The sequence below is a fragment of the Rana temporaria genome (assembly GCF_905171775.1).
Source record: "Rana temporaria chromosome 4 unlocalized genomic scaffold, aRanTem1.1 chr4q, whole genome shotgun sequence".
In the NCBI taxonomy this organism is placed as follows: domain Eukaryota; kingdom Metazoa; phylum Chordata; class Amphibia; order Anura; family Ranidae; genus Rana; species Rana temporaria.
The window spans coordinates 257,019-277,304 of NW_024404451.1; the positions used below are offsets into that span (position 1 = coordinate 257,019).

The following is a 20,286-nucleotide window of genomic DNA, read 5'->3' on the forward strand; positions in this document are numbered from 1 at the left end:
CATCACACTAGCCTCACAGCTCCTCCTCCCAATGTCCCTCCAATCCAATTTAGAGAATCTTATGACATCACACTGGCCTCACAGCTCCTCCTCTCAATGTCCCTCCAACCAGAGTCAGAGAATCCTATGGCATCACACTAGCCTCACAGCTCCTCCTCCCAATGTCCCTCCAATCCAATTTAGAGAATCTTATGACATCACACTGACCTCACAGCTCCTCCTCTTAATGTCCCTCCAATCCAAGTCAGAGAATCCTATGACATCACACTGGCCTCACAGCTCCTCCTCTCAATGTCCCTCCAACCAGAGTCAGAGAATCCTATGACATCACACTGACCTCACAGCTCCTCCTCCCAATGTCCCTCTCACAAGCAAAAGCAAGATTGTTGGTCCCAGAATTCCTTGCAATAAGCTTTTAACCTACAAAGTGGGGGGCCCTGTCTGGTTAAATTATATCCCAAGTGGGGTTTTGATAAAAAAGGAGACCTGATTGGTGAGGTGAGGAGGATTCTGGGAATGTCATTTGATTTTACTACATGTGTTCAAATCTAGAGTTTTCCTCCTGTGAAGTCTGGAGATCCTATGATAATCACATTGCCTCCACCTCCCTCCCTGATAGAATAGAGAAATACAAAGAAGATTCTAGAAGTCACCAGAGAGATCATCAAACTGCTGACAGGAGACATGAGCGGTGCCGGGAAGGACGCCATGATGGAGAATCAGCCGCCCCTCACATCACCGGGTAAGAGGAGACTTTATTGTAAAGGAGAGAGCAGTACAGAGGCTCCACCTAGATCCCCCATCATCTGATAAACACATAGAAACAATGTATTCAGTCAGTGTGTGTGTTTCCTACAGATGGATCCAGTAATGGGAACCCCCCAGAGAGATGTCCCCGTCCTCTGTATTCCCGGGATTCCACACAGGAAGGTCACACCATCCCCCACCATCATCAGGTAGATGAGTGACAATTATTGGTAGTTCTGATTTATACACAGCATGTTTGTTACAATGAATGTTTTATTATATATTCAGAGTGGAAATCTCGGGGATGATAATATTGATGTTAAAGAAGAGTATAAAGAGGAGGATGAGGAGTATGGAGTGATGGAGGAGTTTTCAGAAGGACACAAGGATATGATGGAGCCACCTAATACCAGGAACCCACCAGAGAGATGTCCCCGTCCTCTGTATTCCCGGGATTCCACACAGGAAGGTCACACCATCCCCCACCATCATCAGGTAGATGAGGAACAATCACTGATAGTATCATTAGGATCTGTACATTATCTGCATTGTTACCATTGATGTCATTTTTATTCTATATTCAGAGTGGAGACCTGAGAGATCCTAAAGTTGAGATTAAAGAAGAGATAAAAGAGGAGGATGAGGGGATGGAGGAGTCAGAGTCTCTAAAAGAACACAAAGATCTGTACCAGGACACCATTATGGAGCCACCTAATACCAGGAACCCCCCAGAGAGATGTCCCCGTCCTCTGTATTCCCGGGATTCCACACAGGAAGGTCACACCATCCCTCCTTATTTAAAGGTTGGTGGGACGGAACATCTAGACGTGGACTTGTGGGGGGCTGTGTGGATTTTATAGATGTGATGTCACAATAATAAAGATTATATCTTACAGATGATATTCTCTCTCATTCTCTTGGTTTAGAGTGGAGATCCAATCGATATAGAATTTGAGGTGAAATCAGAAGAAGAAGAGACGTATGTGAGGGATGATCAGCAGTCTATGGAGGAGGATGGAATAACGGGGACATTTATAGAGGAGGACACTCCTACAGAGATCAGCACAGGTGGGTCATTAACACTAAATCCATTCCTCCACCCATACTGCTCACTGATTGGTCCAGAGTAGGCCAAGGACTGGGTGATAATCTTCCTTCTCTGTGATGCAGACACAATTTATTTGTACTCAGAGCCTCTTGTGGAACTAGGGGAAGGAAACAGAAGAAAACTGAAAGGTGATCTGGGGTGTGCCGTGGTCAGTATGCCTAAAAGGGGGTAAAAACAAAAGACATTAGGATGAGTATATAAAGGAGGTTTATTAAAACGATACAAATTAATTGGCCAAATTAACAAATGCTTGAGACCTCTCAATGAGTGGCTCCGGGATGTACCTGGAGTAACATGATGACGTCCACCTGCCTAACCTTTTAATAATGTAAACCGAGACACCCTGGCGCGATGCCGCAGAAGCGGCACCAACCCTAAATGAATGACCTGAGCAGGACATGGGATTCAACTCCAGATTCCCTAAGAGGGTGCAACAATACTTTATGAAAAGTGCAGAGGTGAGAGGGGCCCCGTTAACCATCAAAAGAGGACTAGCCCTGGGTTCCCCTGATAACTGGGCCATGAGTAAAACCGATACCGGGCACCAACCAGCCTCAATCTTGAAATACCTGATATCGGTACCAGCCCCAGTTTGCTGCGTTTTACATGTCTCTAGGTGTAACACGAAATGGTCAGGGTACCTGATCGACTGACTAATCAGTGTACAGGAATTATCTCCCATACAAGCGAACTCCCCCGGTCTAAGGAAACCATAAAAGGCTAAATAGCCGCCTTCAGCACCAGGCTAGGTAGCTGCCCAAAAGGAGACCTAGACAAAATATCCGACATGGCCCGGAAGATGTGCCCTGCGATAGGCAGCCTGTTAGTAGGGCTCGGGGGGTTGCTCTTCTGAATACCCCTGAGGATAGCTTTCACAGAATGAGCTGCAAACAATGACTGCCTACCGGGATGAAGTAGAGAAATAAAATGTTGGCTACCTGCCAAATACCCCTTGATGGTATTGTGGGACAATTTCAGTTGAAAATGACAGTAGGCCACAAAAGACAAAAGGTAGTGATTATCAAAACAATCGGACCTAGGGTACCGGGTTAGGAAAGACTGAAATGTTCTCCAGGCCGTACTGTAAGCCCTCCTTGTGTTGATAGACAGTCACCTGTCAATCAACCCTAATGCCCGTGTCCAGTGCGTGTTTAATCCATCCTCAACAGCGAGACATGCAGGGACGGGGGGCACAGAGGTCTGCATCCGGAACCTGCTGAAAAAAGGACGAGAAATCAAAACGAAACAGAGCGTCTGTTGCCGAATTCTGCACCCCACTAATAAACCTGCAGTGGATGTGGAACCTAAACTGTAGGGATAGCCAAATGAGCCTGCGTATGAAAGCCATGATGTGTAGTGAATAGGGATGAGCTTCGTGTTTGAGTCAAACTCATGTTCGACTCGAACATCAGCTGTTCACTCATTCGCCGAATTTTGAACATAATGGTGCGTTCGCGCCAAATTCAAGTGGCGCATCACGGCCCATAATTCACTGCGTCATCGCAGTGCATTGCTGGCTGATGATTGGCCAAGCATGCACTATGACCTGCATGCTTTGGCCAATCGTAGCGCTGTCAGCACAGAGAGCCATAATTGGCCAAAGGAAGGGTGCCTTTGGCCAATCATGGCTCAGGGGAGTAGGGACACGCCCCACACTATATAAGACTGCCTGCATGTCGGCCTTGTGTAGTGTGTTGCGGCATGTGAGAGAGATAGAGAGAGAGTCAGAGTGTCATTGAATTTCAGTTAGAGCAGGCAGGCGATTCAGGTAGCTGCAGTCAGTTAGCCAGATTTATAAAAACGTACGACGGCGTATCAGTAGATACGCCGTTGTAAGTCTGAATGTGGCGCCGTCGTATCTATAAGCGTATTCTCAAACTGAGATACGCTTCTCTGTTGCTAAGATACGACCGGCGTAAGTCTCCTACGCCGTCTTATCTTAGCTGCATATTTACGCTGGCCGCTAGGGGCGTGTACGTTGATTTACGCCTAGAATATGTAAATTAGCAAGATACGCCTATTCACGAACGTACTTGTGGCCAATACGCTGTTTACGTAAGGCGTTTTTCCGGGGGAAAGATAAACCACCAAAAAGATGGCGCAGCCCATGCGTAAGCGTACGTGAATGGGGATGGGCGTAGGTTACGTTCACGTCGAAAGCAAGGAGTATTTGCGATGTGATTCTGAGCATGCGCCGTACCAATGGCCCTTATTTACATGGAGTCACGATTCATTACCATACAACACGCCCCCTACCTGCCTATTTTGAATTAGGCGGGGTTACGCCGGGCCATTTGCGCTACGCCGACGTAACTTAGGAGGCAAGTGCTTTGTGAATACAGTACTTGCCTCACTATGTTACGTCGACGTAGTGCAAATGGGATGCGCTACGCCGGCATAAAGATACGCCGCCGTACGTGAATCTAGCTAAATATGTCTGGAAGGACAACAAGAAGCTGTAGACACTCGCAGGCCAATAAAAGAGGGCAAGCAGGCTCTGTGCTGGTCGTGGATATGGTGCATCCTCATCAGCACGTGGCCATGGGACACGCTTGTCCTTTTTTTCAGCAGCTGGCCATGTTGAGCCGCAACATGCATAAGAGTTGGTAGAGTGGATGACCAAGCCGTCCTCATCCTCCTCATCCTCTCTCACCCAGGCTCAGGGTACTTTGTCTGCCAAAGCAGCTGCCAAAGCGGCCTCTTCCCTCTGCTCAATGGCATCAGTCACTCCTTCCCTAGCCCCACCATGTCCTCCTGAGGAGTCCCCCGAACTGTTTGACCACAGTGTTGGGTACATGCTGCATGAGGATGCCCAGCGTTTTGAAGGCTCCGATGATGGTACCCAGCTAGAGGAAGGCAGTAACATAAGCCCAGAGAAAGGGGGTGTCCAAGATGGACAGCAATCTGGCAGTCATGTTCCCCCAGCTGCAGCATACTGCCAGGTTTTCTACAGTGATGAGGAGGGATGGGATGATGAGGTCACTGACTCCACGTGGGTGCTTGAGAGAAGGAGGAGGCACAGGCACATCTCCAACGAGGCAGGATGCCCTCCAGGGGCCAGCCTAAGGACAGCCTAAGGACAGCACACCAACTGCATCACACCGCAGAGCTCCTCATGTGCAGGGCGCTGCTGTCTCTCGGCGTTATTCCAAAAGTTCTCTGGTGTTGGCTTTTTTGAGACGAGTGCATCAGATCGCACCACTGCTATTTGCAACATATGTCTCAAGCGTATCTCGCGTGGCCAAAACATCACCCGCTTGGGCACCACATGCTTGACCAGACATATGTCGACCTGCCATGCAGTTCGTTGGCAAGCTTACATAAAAGATCCACACCAAAGAACAAAGCGGACCTCCCCTTGCTCCTCATCAGCTGGGATCTCAAACCTCACTATACCTTCAGTCCTCTCAGAAACCTGCACTGATAGGACTGAAGGTGTCGAATTAGGTGTGTCACAGGCAATTTTCTTTTGGTACACCAATGTCCGATTCCCTGACCCAGCTGCTGCCCCAGCGAAAGAAGTTCGCTCCCAGCCATCCACATGCCCAGCGGTTGAATGCTAGCTTGACTAAATTGCTAGAACTTCAACTGCTGCCTTTTCAGTTGGTAGATTCTGCCCCCTTTCCATGAGTTTGTGGAATGTGCGGTACCTTAGTGGCAGGTTCCCAAACGCCACTTTTTTTCTAGAGTCCACAAGCTATGGTGCCAATCTCTGAAAATTGATCACACCTGAAGCACTGACGGCCTATCTCATTTCATGAGACCCTAACATGCCAGAAAAGTACAAATACCCCCCAAATGATCCCTTTTTGTAAAGAAGACATTCCAAGGTATTTAGAAAGAGGCATGGTGAGTTTTTTTGAATTTGTCATTTTTTTCCCACAATTCTTTGCAAAACCAAGTTTTTTTTTTTTTTATCGTACACCACGGGACACAGAGCCTCTATTCATTACCACTGCAGCCCTCACAATTTCCACTCGCATACTAGCATTTGGCGAGTGGATTTAAGCTGGGGGCGAGTGATGACAGGGCTGCATGAGCAATCTCCCTGCAATCTGTGCCTACACTTAGAGTCCAGATGAGATTGGCGGCCGAAGAGAAAAGGTGCATGCTCGGGAAAAGTAGTCTGTTGAGCCGCGCACAGGCAGAGCAGTACACAGGTGCTCTCCTTACAATTCTCATTAAGCCATGGGACCTAACAGTATGACCTCTCTGAGCCTGCCCCCCTCCCCCGGGCCCCGACCAATGTAGCTGGAGAGCAGAAAGTAATGAGTGAGGTGGAGGATTGCAAAAATTACCACTCCGGTGCAGCGCTCACTGAAAGTTGCCCTGACATGAGAGCGGCAGCCTTCTAGTTTGTGCAGTTTTCTTCTCCTTGTGCTCTATGTAAGTGTCCAACAGTTTAGCCTGAGCACTGTGATCAGACTGGTCTCAATGTGTGCTGTGCGCTGTCAGTGTGCGCTGTGCTATGGTGTCAATGGCTGTGCAGTTGTGTGGATCTCAGCGCTGGATTGTACTCCCTCCCGCTGTGCTGCAGCTCCTCTCCTCTCTGCCAGCATGAATAAAAGGGGGAAGTGGGGACATGTAAGTGTGGAGCCGCACACACAGGCTCCTGATGATGAGATGAATGGGAGAGAGAGGATGGATGGGAGTTGCAGAGGAGACAGCAAGAGAATGGGGAAGAGACCCAGTTATAGTGTCCTGTCCCTCTGGTCTGCCCCAGTGTCCTGTCCCTCTGGTCTGCCCCCAGTGCCCTGTCCCTCTGGTCTGCCCCCAGTGCCCTGTCCCTCTGGTCTGCCCCCAGTGCCCTGTCCCTCTGGTCTGCCCCCAGTTCCCTGTCCCATTTTGTTAAAGTTGTTGTTGGTAATATTTAATTTTGTAACTTGATTCTGCATAAAACATTGTCATTCCATGAGATAATCTACGAGGGCGTGTTTACGTGTGCAATTAGGCGCAGGGCAGTGTATGAATTAGGTGGGGCAACTGGTGGCGAGGCCTGGCTAGTGGCTCAGGACTTGAAATTTTGAGCCCTGATAGTGGGTTGTATAGCTCACCAGAGGTGATTGGACACTGGCACAACCAATGAAGACAAGTTCCCCTCTATATAACCCCTCCCCTAAGGAATGTGCCTCAGTTTTTTCACCAGCATCTAAGGTGTTGGATGCGATTAGGATGTGCTTAAGGAAGCTCTGCCAAAGAAGCCCTCTGGGGGTAAAAGAGCTACACTTTCGGGTCCATCCAAGACGCCTAAATTATTACGCCAAAACTGGATGCTATCCGGGCCTCATGGATGAGGTGTCACCTGTAATGTCTCTCTTTGGAGGATTGGGCTCTAGGGTCCAGTACTTTCGCTAAACTATTTGCTAAAAGTCCTGGCAAAGTCTTTTACAAGGCCCTGGGAAGAGGTCTCCTTTAAGTAGGAACCCATATTCCTGAAGGTTGGCACACATATTCACTGTGATGGGTGAAGATTGGTTCTGTCTGGTCTTCAGCACACCTGCGGCAGGGATAAGGTAAGCCAGAAAAGAGTCCCAAGCATTAATCTTAAAATGGAGGTTCACCCAAAAAATACATTTTTAACATTACATTCAGCCGAGTTGTCCTAATGACAATCGGCTGTTTTTTATTTTTTTCCCCGTACATACTGTATTTTCACCGCCGCTTCCGGGTATGTCTTCTGCGGGACAGGGCGTTCCTAATTGATTGACAGGCTTCCGACCGTCGCATACTGCTCGTCACGAGTTGCCGAAAGAAGCCGAACGTCGGTGTGCAGGCGCCGTATAGAGCCGCTTCGGCTTCTTTCGGCAACTCATGACGCGCTGTATGCGACGGTCGGAAGCCTGTCAATCAGATAGGAACACCCAGTCCCGCAGACGACATACCCGGAAGCGGCGGTGAAAATACGGTATGTACGGGGGGAAAAACAGCCGATTGTCATTAGGACAACTCGGCTGAATGTAATGTTAAAAATTTATTTTTGGGTGAACCCCCGCTTTAAGGACCTTTCCTATATTGGATAGGTGTTTTCTCTTTTACCGCCACTAGAGGGAGCAAAGAGTTGAGTGTTCACTCACCAGGCTCCATTACAGTGTCGGCTCCTTCAGGACAGCACACTACTCTGCTGCAGGGGTCGCACTTTATGTGCATGGCGAAGGGGGGCGGGGTCGCGAGCATGCACGTGCGTGGGCACGCTATTCTTCAGCAACCAGAAGGGAGCCTAACAAGCCTGGAGCTCCCTCCTTTGACGGTGTCGCAGCAGCTTGAGGGCACGTAAGACTCTATGTGGTTGGCTAAGCACTCCCGAATAAGACACCTACTCAAAGCATGAAACTGTGTGTTATTAGTTGCATACTTTATGTAGATTGCTGAACTAGCACAGTAGTAGATGCGTTTTGGTACCTCAGCTTTTGCTTAGTAATATGTCTTCCCAAGGGAGAAATTCAGGGACTAAAAAAGACAAAAAAGCAGCGCCGCCTGAGACAGGATGCTCTAACCTTTCCATTCTTGGTACCTTCCTCTCCTGTAATATCTGAAGCACCTATACAGGATGAGCCATTGTCTCTATCAGGAGTAGCAGCCTCTCCTGTGGTGCCTGTGCCTGCATATGTCACTGAGGACACTTTGGCGGCAGTCCTGAACAACTTATAAGGGAGAATCGCTACGTTAATTGCAAAGTCCTCACAAAAGGACAAAAAGCGAAGCAGATCTCCTTCTGTTGTTTTAGATCTCCTTGCAGAAAGATCTGAGGAGGAGGATGTAACACCTTCAGGGGATAAGGATGAAGAATCGGAGGGATTAGGGATATCAGAAGAACCCTTTTCTGCTTCCCAGGTTCTGAAATCACGGGTGCGATGTTATGCTGAAGCAGTATGCTCTACATTACCCTCTTCGGAGTGAACTGAATCCCGTGTCTCCTCTCTGGGTTCATTAAAATCCCCGCAGGCTGCATGCTCTTTTCCAGTTCATCCTTTACTGGAGAATCTGATTTACACAGACTGGCTACATCCAGATAGGCGTTTTTCACCTCCTAGGAGATTTGGGGCCAGATTCACAAAGAACTACGTTACGCTGCGGCGGCGTAACGTATCCCATTTACGCTACACCGCCGCAAGTTTACAGCGTAAGTGCCTGATTCACAAAGCTCATACCTGTAAACTTGCGGCGGTGTAACGTAAATGCGCTCGGCGCAAGCCCGCCTAATTCAAATGGGGCGGGCACCATTTAAATTAGGCGCGTTTCTCGCGCCGAATGTACTGCGCATGCTCCGTCGGGAAAATTACCCGACGTGCATTGCGCTAAATGACGTCGCAAGGACGTCATTGGTTTCGGCGTTAACGTAAATGGCGTCCAGCGCCATTCACGGACGACTTTCGCAAACGACGTGAAATTTCGACGCGGGAACGACGGCCATACTTAGCATTGGCTAGTCCACCTAGAGGGCAGCCTTAGTTTTACGCGGCGTATCTCGACGGAAACTACGTAAAGTTAGAGCGACGGGTAACGCGGACGTTTGTGAATCGCCGTAACTAGTGATTTGCATATTCTACGCCGACCGCAATGGAATCGCCACCTAGCGGCCAGCCTAGAATTGCATCCTAAGATCCGACGGTGTAAGTCAATTACACCTGTCGGATCTTAGGGCTATCTATGCGGAACTGATTCTATGAATCAGCCGCATAGATACGAAAAGCGTATCTCAGAGATACGACGGCGTATCAGGAGATACACCGTCGTATCTCTTCTGTGAATCTGGCCCACGGTTTTCTATCCCATGGAGGAGAAGTTTACCAAGAAGTGGAGTCTGCCCTCTGTAGCTATTTCTTGTGTAAATAAGAACATGACTTGTCAAGGACGCATATTTACATGTGCCTATCCATCTCACTCGCCAAAAGTTCCTAAGGTTCGCGGTAGAACATTCACTTCCAGTTTGTAGCTCTGCCCTTTGGTTTGGCAACTGCGCCGCGGGTATTTACAAAGGTTCTGGCCCCTCTGTGGGCAAAGCTGAGGGCACGGGGCATAGCGGTGATGACCTATCTAGATGATCTACTTGTGATAGATCATTCAGTGGCAGGATTAAATCCAAGCTGTGATAAGGACGGTAGAATACCTGGAGCATTTAGGATGGATCATAAACCTACAGAAATCCTCTCTACAAGCCCTAACAAGGATAGAGTATTTGGGCATGATCATACAGCCCAAAGCAGAGTATTCCTGCCAAAGCCAAAGATCAAGTCTCTAAGAGAATTGATCCACAAGGTCAGGGCGAAGAAGGGACCATCTATTTGCCTTTGCATGAGGCCATTAGGGAAGATGGTGGCCTCTTTCAAGGCTGTTCCTTATGCCCATTTTCATTCGAGACTACTTCAAGGCAGTATTCTATCTACCTGGAACATGAGAAGACAAGCTCTGGATTTACCCATGCGCCTGTCTCCACAGGGGTGCCAAAGCTTCAGTTGGTGGTTAAAGACCAAGAACTTGCGGAAAGGAAAATCCTTTCTCCCAGTCACCTGGAAGGTGGTGTCTACGGATGCCAGCCTGTTGGGCTGGGGAGCAGTGTTAGAAGAAGCTTCAGCCCAGGGAACCTGGGCCAAGACCAAAGAGAGCCTGCCCATCAACATACTGGAGATTCGGGCAGTATACTTAGCCCACAGAACCTGGACACACAGGTTACAGGGCCACCCTGTTCGGATTCAATTCGACAATGCTACTGCAGTAGCTTATATCAATCACCAAGGAGGCACCCGAAGTCGGGATGCTCAGAAGGAGGTGAATCGGATTTTGGCATGGGCAGAATATCATGTACCTTGTCTTTCTGCAATCTTCATTCCAGGGGTAGAGAACTGGCAAGCGGACTACCTGAGTCGCCAGCAGCTATCACCAGGAGAATGGTCTCTCCACCCCGATGTCTTTCAGGCCATATGCCAGAGATGGGGGACCTTGGATGTAGATTTGCTAGCTTCCAGGCTCAACAGGAAGTTGGACAACTTTGTGTCAAGGATGAGAGAGCCTCTGGCCTACTGAACGGATGATCTGAAAATTCCTTGGAATCAGTTTTCACTGATCTATGCATTCCTCAATCCCTCTCTTACAGAGATTTCTGGGCAGGATCAAGAAGGAGGGAATAGCAGCACTTCTAGTGGCCCCAAATTGTCCCAAGAGGCCCTTGTACGCTGAGATCATAAAGATGGTGATAGGAAGACCTTGGGTGCTTCCGCTTCGTCACGACTTACTGTCACAGGGTCCAGTGTTTCATCCTTCCTTACAAAAGCTAAATTTGACGGTCTGGCTACTGAGACCTACATTTTGAAGAAGTGAGGGCTCTCGGGTCCAGTTCTTTCCACGCTCATTAATGCTAGAAAGCCAGCCTTCAGGCTTATCTACTACAGAGTCTGGAAGGCTTATGTTTCCTGGTGTGAATCCAGAGGGTGGAATCCTCAGAAGTATGTCATACGTAGGATTCTCACCTTTTGCCAATTAGGAGTGGATATGAAATTAGCCCTGAGTACCATCAAGGGTCAAATATCGGCTATATCAGTCTTTTTTCAGAAACCGCTGGCATCTCATTCCCTAGTTCGGGCTTTCATTCAGGGGGTGCTGTGGATCAATCTGCCAGTCAAGTCTCCCTAATGTCCCTGGGATTTGAATTTAGTATTGTCAGTCTTGCAAAAGCAACCTTTTGAACCTATCTGCCATATTCCGTTGATTCTTTTAAGCAGGAAATTGGCCTTTCTGATTGCTATCTCCTCTGCTAGGAGAGTATCAGAATTAGCAGCTCTTTCTTGTAAAGAGCCTTATTTAATTTGTCACAAAGACAACATTGTACTACGCCCCCATCCTACCTTTTTACCAAAGGTGGTGTCGACGTTTTATTTAAATCAAGACATTGTTTTATCTTACCTTTTTCCTGAGCCGCAAACAGTGGGGGAAAAGTTATTGCACTCCCTAGAAGTAGTGAGAGCAGTAAAAGTTTATCTGCAGGCAATGGCTCAGATACGTAAAACAGATGTTTTGTTTATTGTGCCAGATGGTCCCAAGAAGGGCCAGGCGGCATCAAAATCCACCATTGCTAGGTGGATTCGACATGCAATTGTTCAAGCTTATGGTTTAAGGAACAAGATTCCTCCTTTTTCTGTTAAGGCGCATTCGACCAGGGCAATAAGTGCTTCATGGGCAGTACATCACCAGGCTTCGATGGCTCAGATCTGTAAAGCTGCAACTTGGTCTTCAGTCCATACAGTCACCAAATTCTATCAAATAGATGTGAAAGGACATGAGGATACCGCCTTTGGGCGAAGTGTGCTGCAGGCAGCAGTATAGGGCTTCTTGCCCATTAGCAGCCTGCTTGATCTGTATCTCCCACCCCTCATTGAGCATTGCTCTGGGACGTCCCACTTTGTAATGAATAGAGGCTCTGTGTCCCATGATGTACGATAAAGAAAATAGGATTTTATCTTTTACCTGTAAAATCCTTTTCTTGGAGTACACCACGGGCCACAGAGGTCCCCCCCTTCTCATGGGATCCTTACTGCTTTGCTACAAAACTGAGGTACTTCCCTTAGGGGAGGGGTTATAAAGAGCGGAACTTGTATTCATTGGTAAAGCCAGTGTCCAATCACCTCTGGTGAGCTATAAAACCCACTATGTAATGATTAGAGGCTCTGTGTCCCCGTGGTGTACTCCAGGAAAAGGATTTTACAGGTAAGCTGTTATAAAAATTCAAGTTTTTTTTTCTTCACAAAATTTGTCATATTATCAGGTTATAGCATATGCATACCACAAATTACACCCCAAAACACATTCTGCTATTACTCTTGAGTATGGCGATACCACATGTGTGAGACTTTTACACAGCGTGGCCACATACAGAGGCCCAACATGCAGGGAGCACCTTCACATGTGTGAGACTTTTACACAGCGTGGCCACATACAGAGGCCCAACATGCAGGGAGCACCTTCACATGTGTGAGACTTTTACACAGCGTGGCCACATACAGAGGCCCAACATGCAGGGAGCACCTTCACATGTGTGAGAATTTTACACAGCGTGGCCACATACAGAGACCCAACATGCAGGGAGCACCTTCAGGCATTCTGGAGCACCCAGGCCAATTCTGATATTTCTCTCCTACATGTAATAATCATCATTTATTTGCTAGAATATGACATAGAACCCCAAAACATTATGTATGTTTTTTTTAGCAAACACCCTAGAGCAGGGGTCCTCAAACTTCTTAAACAGGGGGCCGGTTCACTGTCCCTCAGACCATTAGAGGGCCGGACTATAAATAAAACTATGAACAATTTCCTATGCACACTGCACATATGTTATTTTGAGCTCACCGTCATTTCAAGCCATCATTGCAAGCCCCCCTCACCACCATTTCAAATTCAAGCCATCATTTCAAGCCCCCCCTCACCATTGCAAGCTTCTCATGATCATTGCAACCCTCCCCTTCATCATTATAAGCCCCTCATTGCAAGCCCCCCCTCACAATCATTAATTGCAAACCGATCATGATCATTGCAAGCCCCCCCCCCACCTCACCATCATCATTACATCATCATCTCCTCATTGCAAGCCCCCCTCGCCATCATCATTGTAAGCCCCTCATCGCAAGCCCCCCCCTCACAATCATTAGTTGCAAGCCGATCAAGATCATTGCAAGCCCCCCCAATCATCATTACATCACCATCAGCCCCTCATTGCAACCCCCCTCACCTTTGCAAGCCCCCCTCACCATCATCAGCCCCTCATTGCAACCCCCCCCCCACCATTGCAATCCACCCCCACCTTCATCATTACATAATCCACCCCTCATTGCAAGCCCCTCCACCATCATCATCATCATTACATCATCATTTCATCATCATCAGCCCCCCCACCATCATCATCCCCCCACCATCATCATTACATCATAATTTCATCATCCTCAGCCCCCCCCCCACCATCATCATCATCATTTCATCATCATCATCATTACATCATCATTATCAGCCCCCCTCACCATCGTAAGCCCCTCACAGCCTTTCTCCTTACTGTGCCAAACTGCTGTCACGGTCCCGCTGTGTCACGATCCTACTGTGTCACAAAGCTCACAGTGTTGGTAACAGTTCTGGCGCACTGTGATAAATGTCCCGCCCTCCTCCTCATAGACCAGCTCGTGTGATAGACAGAACACTGGCTCTATCACACAAGCTAGTCTAGGAGGAGGAGGGCGGGACATTTATCATAGCGCGTCCGAACTGTTACCAACACTGTGATCTCCGTGACACAGCGGGATCGCTGTGTTACAACCTGCCGTGTAACCGGCGTTGCCTGTCAGAGTCGGTTGGGCCGGTTAAAACCCCTGTCCTAGAGAATACAGTGGCGGTCGTTGCAACTTTTTATCTTGCACTGTATTTGCGCAGCAATTTTTCAAACGCTTTTTTTGGGGAAAAAAACAGTTCTGTGTTTAAAAAAAAAAAACGGTAAATTAGCCCAATGTTTTTGCATAATGTGAAAGATGAAGTTATGCTGAGTAAATAGATACCCAACACGTCACCCTTCTAAATTGCACACGCTCATGGAATGGCGCCAACCTTCGATACTTAAAAATCCCCAAAGGCGACGCTTTAATTTTTTTTACTGGTTACATGTTTTTATTTACAGAGGAGCTCTAGTGCCAAAATTATTGCTCTCGCTCTAATGTTCGCAGCGATACCTCACGTGTGTGGTTTGAACACCATTTTCATATGTGGGTGGGACTTACGGATGCGTTCGCTTCTGCATGCGAGCACACGGGGACAGGGGCGCTTTAAAAAAATATTTTTTTATTGTTCATTTTACTTTATTTATTTTAGTTTAACACTTTTTCCCCCCAAAAAATATTTTTTGATCACTTTTATTCCTAATACAAGGAATGTAAACGTCCCTTGTAATAGGAATATGGCATGACAGGTCCTCTTTACAGTGAGATATGGGGGGGGGGTCAATAAGACTCCACATCTCGCCTCTAGGCTGGGAAGCCTGAAATCCCCCCCCCCCCCAAAAAAAATCCTGGCTTTGATCGTAGTGGTGAGTCGGTATAAGCACCGGAGGGTGGCGGGAGGGGGCATGTCCCCTCTCGCCTCCCGGAAGAACAATCAAGCAGTGGAACAGCCGCCAGGATCATTCTTATGGTGTAGGGAATTGCCGGCTGAAAAAGCTGATATCTGAATGATGCCTGTAGCTGCACCCATCATTCAGATATCCCCGCACAAATTCAAGGACGTCATATGACGGCCGGCGGGCGGGAAGTGGTTAAAACGCATTTTTTTAACACAAAGTTGTCCATTTATACAATATTTCTAACACATAGCATGTACATACCAAAAATGACACCCCAAAATAGATTCTCCTCCTCCTCCTGAGTACGGCGATACCACATGTGTGAGACTTCCACAGCCTGGCCACATGCAGAGGCCGAGTACAGGAGAGCATGTTAGAGTGCGCCCGGGCATGGCAGAGTGCGTCCGGGTATGGCAGAGTGCGTCCGGTTATGGCAGAGTGCGTCCGGTTATGGCAGAGTGCGGCCGGGTATGGCAGAGTACGTCCGAGCATGGCTAAGCATGGAGGGATGGCTGAGCATGGAGGGATGGATGTGACTGCAATTGTCACTGAGCAGCGCTGTGGGCACTACAGATCCAGCCCACAGTGCTGCTGCCACCGAACTCTCCCCCTCTCCTCTCACACTGTACCGATCGGTCCACAGAGGGGAGAGAGGAACCGGCGTCAGAACATGACGCCGGTTTGTTTACAAGTGATCGCTCCGTCATTTGATGGAGCCATCAAGTGGTAAACGACCGCTATCAGAGGCCATTTTCCATGATTGACGTCCTCCCAGGGGGTGCGATTCTGGGAGGACGTCAATGTACACACTCCCAGAATTAATGAACCTCTCTGTAGCCGTCAGTCGGCTATGGGCTGGTCGTTAAGTGGGTAACACTAAATATATTCCTCCACCCATACTGCTCACTGATTGGTCCAGAGTAGGGCGGGGACTGGGTGATAATCTTCCTTCTCTGTGCTGCAGACACAATTTATGTCTCTAGGCTGGATTTATGGAGATTCTGGGGATCAGCAAAAGGTAGATTTTCACCATAGATGTTGCTCTACCTAGACACCTGGGGTATGTGCTTTGGGTCTTCTGCCCCATACCCGGGTCTAGCATGATCTCTGACAGAACAATTCTCCCAGGATTACTTGTTCTGTTGTCTGCTGGCTGTGCCGGGTGGAGAGATATGTCTGTATAGTCTCAGACCCAAGTCACTGAGTGCAGTCTCAGGAGATGGGAGGCAGCGGTGTGGGATCTCTGCAACTTGTCTCATGTAAACATTTTATCTTCCACTGATTACTGAATACCAATATTATGAGTCCTGCCCCCTACCCTGTATATTGTACATTACATAATCCTGACCCCTGCACTATATACTCTATGTTGTACATTAAATACTCCTGACCCCTGCACTGTATACTCTATATTGTACATTACATCATTCTGATACTATATAGTCCTATCTGTTGTATCTTATACAATATGTTGTACATTACATAGTCCTGACTTCTGCTCTCTCTCCTCTACCCACTGTTATATATACACATAATATGTATTCTCTTTTCTTACACCCATTTCCTACCAGCTGGACATTTTATATCTGATGATTTGATTGGAGCACAGACTTTTACATGGTGATAATAATGTGATAACATCCTCAGACTTTGGAACCTTAAACAGAAAGTGATAATGAGGGGGAGGAGTCACTAACCCAATGATGGAGGTCTTCAGGATCAGTCCAGTCTTCATCTTGGTTTCCCCCCCCCCCCATCCTCACTCTCTGACCTCTGGTGGGGCTCAGCCCTGCTGTTATTCATGACTAAATCATGGACTAAATAAGGAAGTGCAGGACTTCTTGTGTTGGGAAGATGACAATGAGTGATAGAGGGGGTGGGGACACTCGCCCTATAATCCCCTCATCACTGTCACTCCTATAAAAGACAGTTCTCGTTGTTTCCTTACTCTCTGACTAAGGTCCATGAATAAAGAAATGATCTGGTAGGAGATCAGAGGAGCCATTTAATAGTTACCTTGAGGGGGGAATTGTAAGATCCTCAGAGACAAAGCTGCCTGATGTGGGCGGAGTCCTGGTTTAGGGGAACCAATCAGCTGATGTCTAGTAATAATCTTTGTATTTCTATTTTAGTAGATGGACGGGAGATGAGGAAAACCTCAGAGGATTGTCTCACTTTGTCTCCAGACTATAAAGTAGAAGATGAGGACATCACACAGTATAGTCCAGGAGAAAACCCGACTACCTCAAATGTCCATCCGGCACCACACAGTGTAGATGGACCATCGTATTCCTCTTATCCTGAGGAACCTCAGACTGTGCGGGACGGTGCCGGACCATCGTATTCCTCTTATCCTGAGGAACCTCAGACTGTGCGGGACGGTGCCGGACCATCGTATTCCTCTTATCCTGAGGAACCTCAGACTGTGCGGGACGGTGCCGGACCATCGTATTCCTTTTATCCTGAGGAACCTCAGACTGTGCGGGACGGTGCTGTCCTTGCAACAGATGAGAGCTTGTCCTGTCCCGAGTCCGGGAAGTGTTTCAGTTCCAAAGGCAGTCTTAATAAGCATAAAAAATCTCACACAGTTAAGAAGCCGTATTCCTGTCCTGAGTGCGGGAAATGTTTTTCAGTAAAGTCCAGTCTTTCCAGACATCAGAGATCTCACACGGGGGAGAAGCCGTTTTCCTGTCCTGAGTGTGGGAAATGTTTTTCAATCAAGTCCCATCTTTCCACACATCAGAGATCTCACACAGGGGAGAAGCCGTATTCCTGTTCTGAGTGTGGGAAATGTTTTTCAATGAAGTCCTATCTTTGCGCACATCAGAGAATACACACGGGGGAGATGCCGTATTCCTGTCCTGAGTGCGGGAAATGTTTTTTAGATAAGTCCAATCTTTACACACATCAGAGATCTCACACGGGGGAGAAGCCGTATTCCTGTCCTGAGTGCGGGAAATGTTTTTCACAGAAGTACCATCTTTACACACATCAGAGATCTCACACGGGGGAGAAGCCGTATTCCTGTCCTGAGTGCGAGAAATGTTTCTCACGGAAGTCCAGTCGTTCCAAACATCAGAGATCTCACACGGGGGAGAAGCCGTATTCCTGTCCTGAGTGCGGGAAATGTTTTTCACAGAAGTCCCATCTTTACACACATCAGAGATCTCACACGGGGGAGAAGCCGTTTTCCTGTCCTGAGTGCGGGAAATGTTTTTCAGTGAAGTCCTATCTTTGCGCACATCAGAGAATACACACGGGGGAGAAGCCGTATTCCTGTCCTGAGTGTGGGAAATGTTTTTCATATAAGTCCATTCTTTCCAGACATCAGAGATCTCACACGGGGGAGAAGCCGTATTCCTGTCCTGAGTGCGGGAAATGTTTTTCATTGAAGTCCAATCTTTCCACACATCAGAGATCTCACACGGGGGAGAAGCTGTATTCCTGTCCTGAGTGAGGGAATTGCTCCTCACTGAAGTCCTGTCTTCCTGTACATCAGGGATCCCACACAACCCTCGAGGTGTATTAGTGAGTGCGGGAAATGTTTTGTATATGAATGTTGCTGGACATCACAGCTCTCATGTGGGGAAGAAGCACACCCTGATATACACCTCAGATATACTCCATGGCTGATCTTCATCATGTAAGAAACACTTCATAAGGAGATCAGAGATCACCAAAGACATGGATGAACTGTTGTACCGTGTTGGCCATTGATAGCAGGAGAAAAATAAAAATGGAGTCATTACCTCTCATTGGCTGAGTACATTTTGTGGTGGAAGATTTCACAAACACTTAGAGGTCGGTATAAAATAAAAATAGTTGAATGAATTTCCTATAAGTAGAGCCCTCAGTTTGCTCTGTCAGACATGATTTCATACTAATACCTGAGATCATACTCATACACTTATCAGTACAGCAGATATTGGGGGATAGAAGGGAAAGTGTATGGAAGCCTCACCTTCTAATACAACCCATTCCGTTTATAATAGAAATGAAAGGCAAAACATTTGTGTATAGATATAAAATATATTAGAAGTACTTTTCTCCCCTTTTTTATAAGTGATCACATTCCCTCTGTTCTCAGCTGCGTAAGAGTTGGGATAGGAGAAACAGCAACACACCGGTCTTCCCAGTGAATGGCTGTGCAGGGGGGAGGTTGTAAGTGCAAGTCTGATCATTGGAGGAGAGCAGGTTGATTTCCAAGCTCAGCACAGCCAGCAAACTGACCATGTTGTGCTCTCTTGCCTAGTGTGGTCAGTTCTTAACCGGAAAGTAGAGGGAGTGGCAGGATCACCAGGGATTTCACACAAAGGAAGCAATACAAAGAGAACAGGAGACTTCTTCATACCAGTACATGGGACAGCAGACACAGATCAGGAAGAGGAAATGTTGGACTTATATATTCTTTACCCAGTTCAGCCTTTGGAAGGTTTTACTCCCCTCCCTTCATGACCAGCCCAGGCCATTGTTTGCTATTTAATACTGCGCTCCTTTACCTGGTAATTGCTTAGTCATGTGACGCTGTACACAAATGACATTTATATTATTGTTTCACACTGACATCACCAGTGACACCAATACAGAGATCAGTGATAATACTATGCACTGTCACTGTACTAATGACACCGGCTGGGAACTGACATCACCAGTGACACCAATACATAGATCAGTGATAATACTATGCACTGTCACTGTACTAATGACACCGGCTGGGAACTGACATCACCAGTGACACCAATACAGAGATCAGTGATAATACTGTGACGGATTAGGTAAAATGACCATTTTCTAGGCATCTTTTCTATACTATAAAGTCTATATTTTTTCTGTATATAAACTGCTTTTATATTCCTTGCTCAAAATGGCCTCTAGTAGCACCCCCTCCCATCGAGTGAAGAATGTAACTAAAAGATGGCGCCTCCGCCCAGGACTACACCCTATCTGATGACGCTCAGATCCTGGAGGAAGTTCACCTTACATGGACACAACCAATCAGAAGCTACAAGTATCTAGATAACGTTATGCTAATGATACATTTGCTTACAGCATTAGTCGCTCACCTATAAAACCCCCCATGTATCCGGAACCAATAAAGAGAGTATCTTCAATCTGAGCACAGTCTCAGTGTGGTCCTTTTCTCGTGCATGCACTACATCATATAGGTCTAATCAGGACGGGGGCAGATACTCACCAGACGATTAGTCTGATCCATATCAGCTGGCGCCCTAACGTGGGGCCCCGGGTTGTGAAGCAGTGGACAGCTGATCGCAAAGGTGCCGAGGTGGACCAATGTGGATGAGCTGGAGACTGATCACCTCCAGAGTACGGTAAGACATACCTT

The 20,286-nt window shown here is 47.5% G+C and overlaps 1 long non-coding RNA gene across 1 annotated transcript; it reads left to right on the top strand.

Annotated features, from left to right (window-relative positions):
* The first annotated feature begins 1,773 nt into the window (after positions 1–1,773).
* On the top strand, positions 1,774–20,058 carry LOC120921782. Its single transcript, XR_005744974.1, has 2 exons — positions 1,774–1,815; positions 19,821–20,058. It is a non-coding gene; the product is annotated as an uncharacterized LOC120921782 (long non-coding RNA).
* Positions 20,059–20,286: the final 228 nt, after the last annotated feature.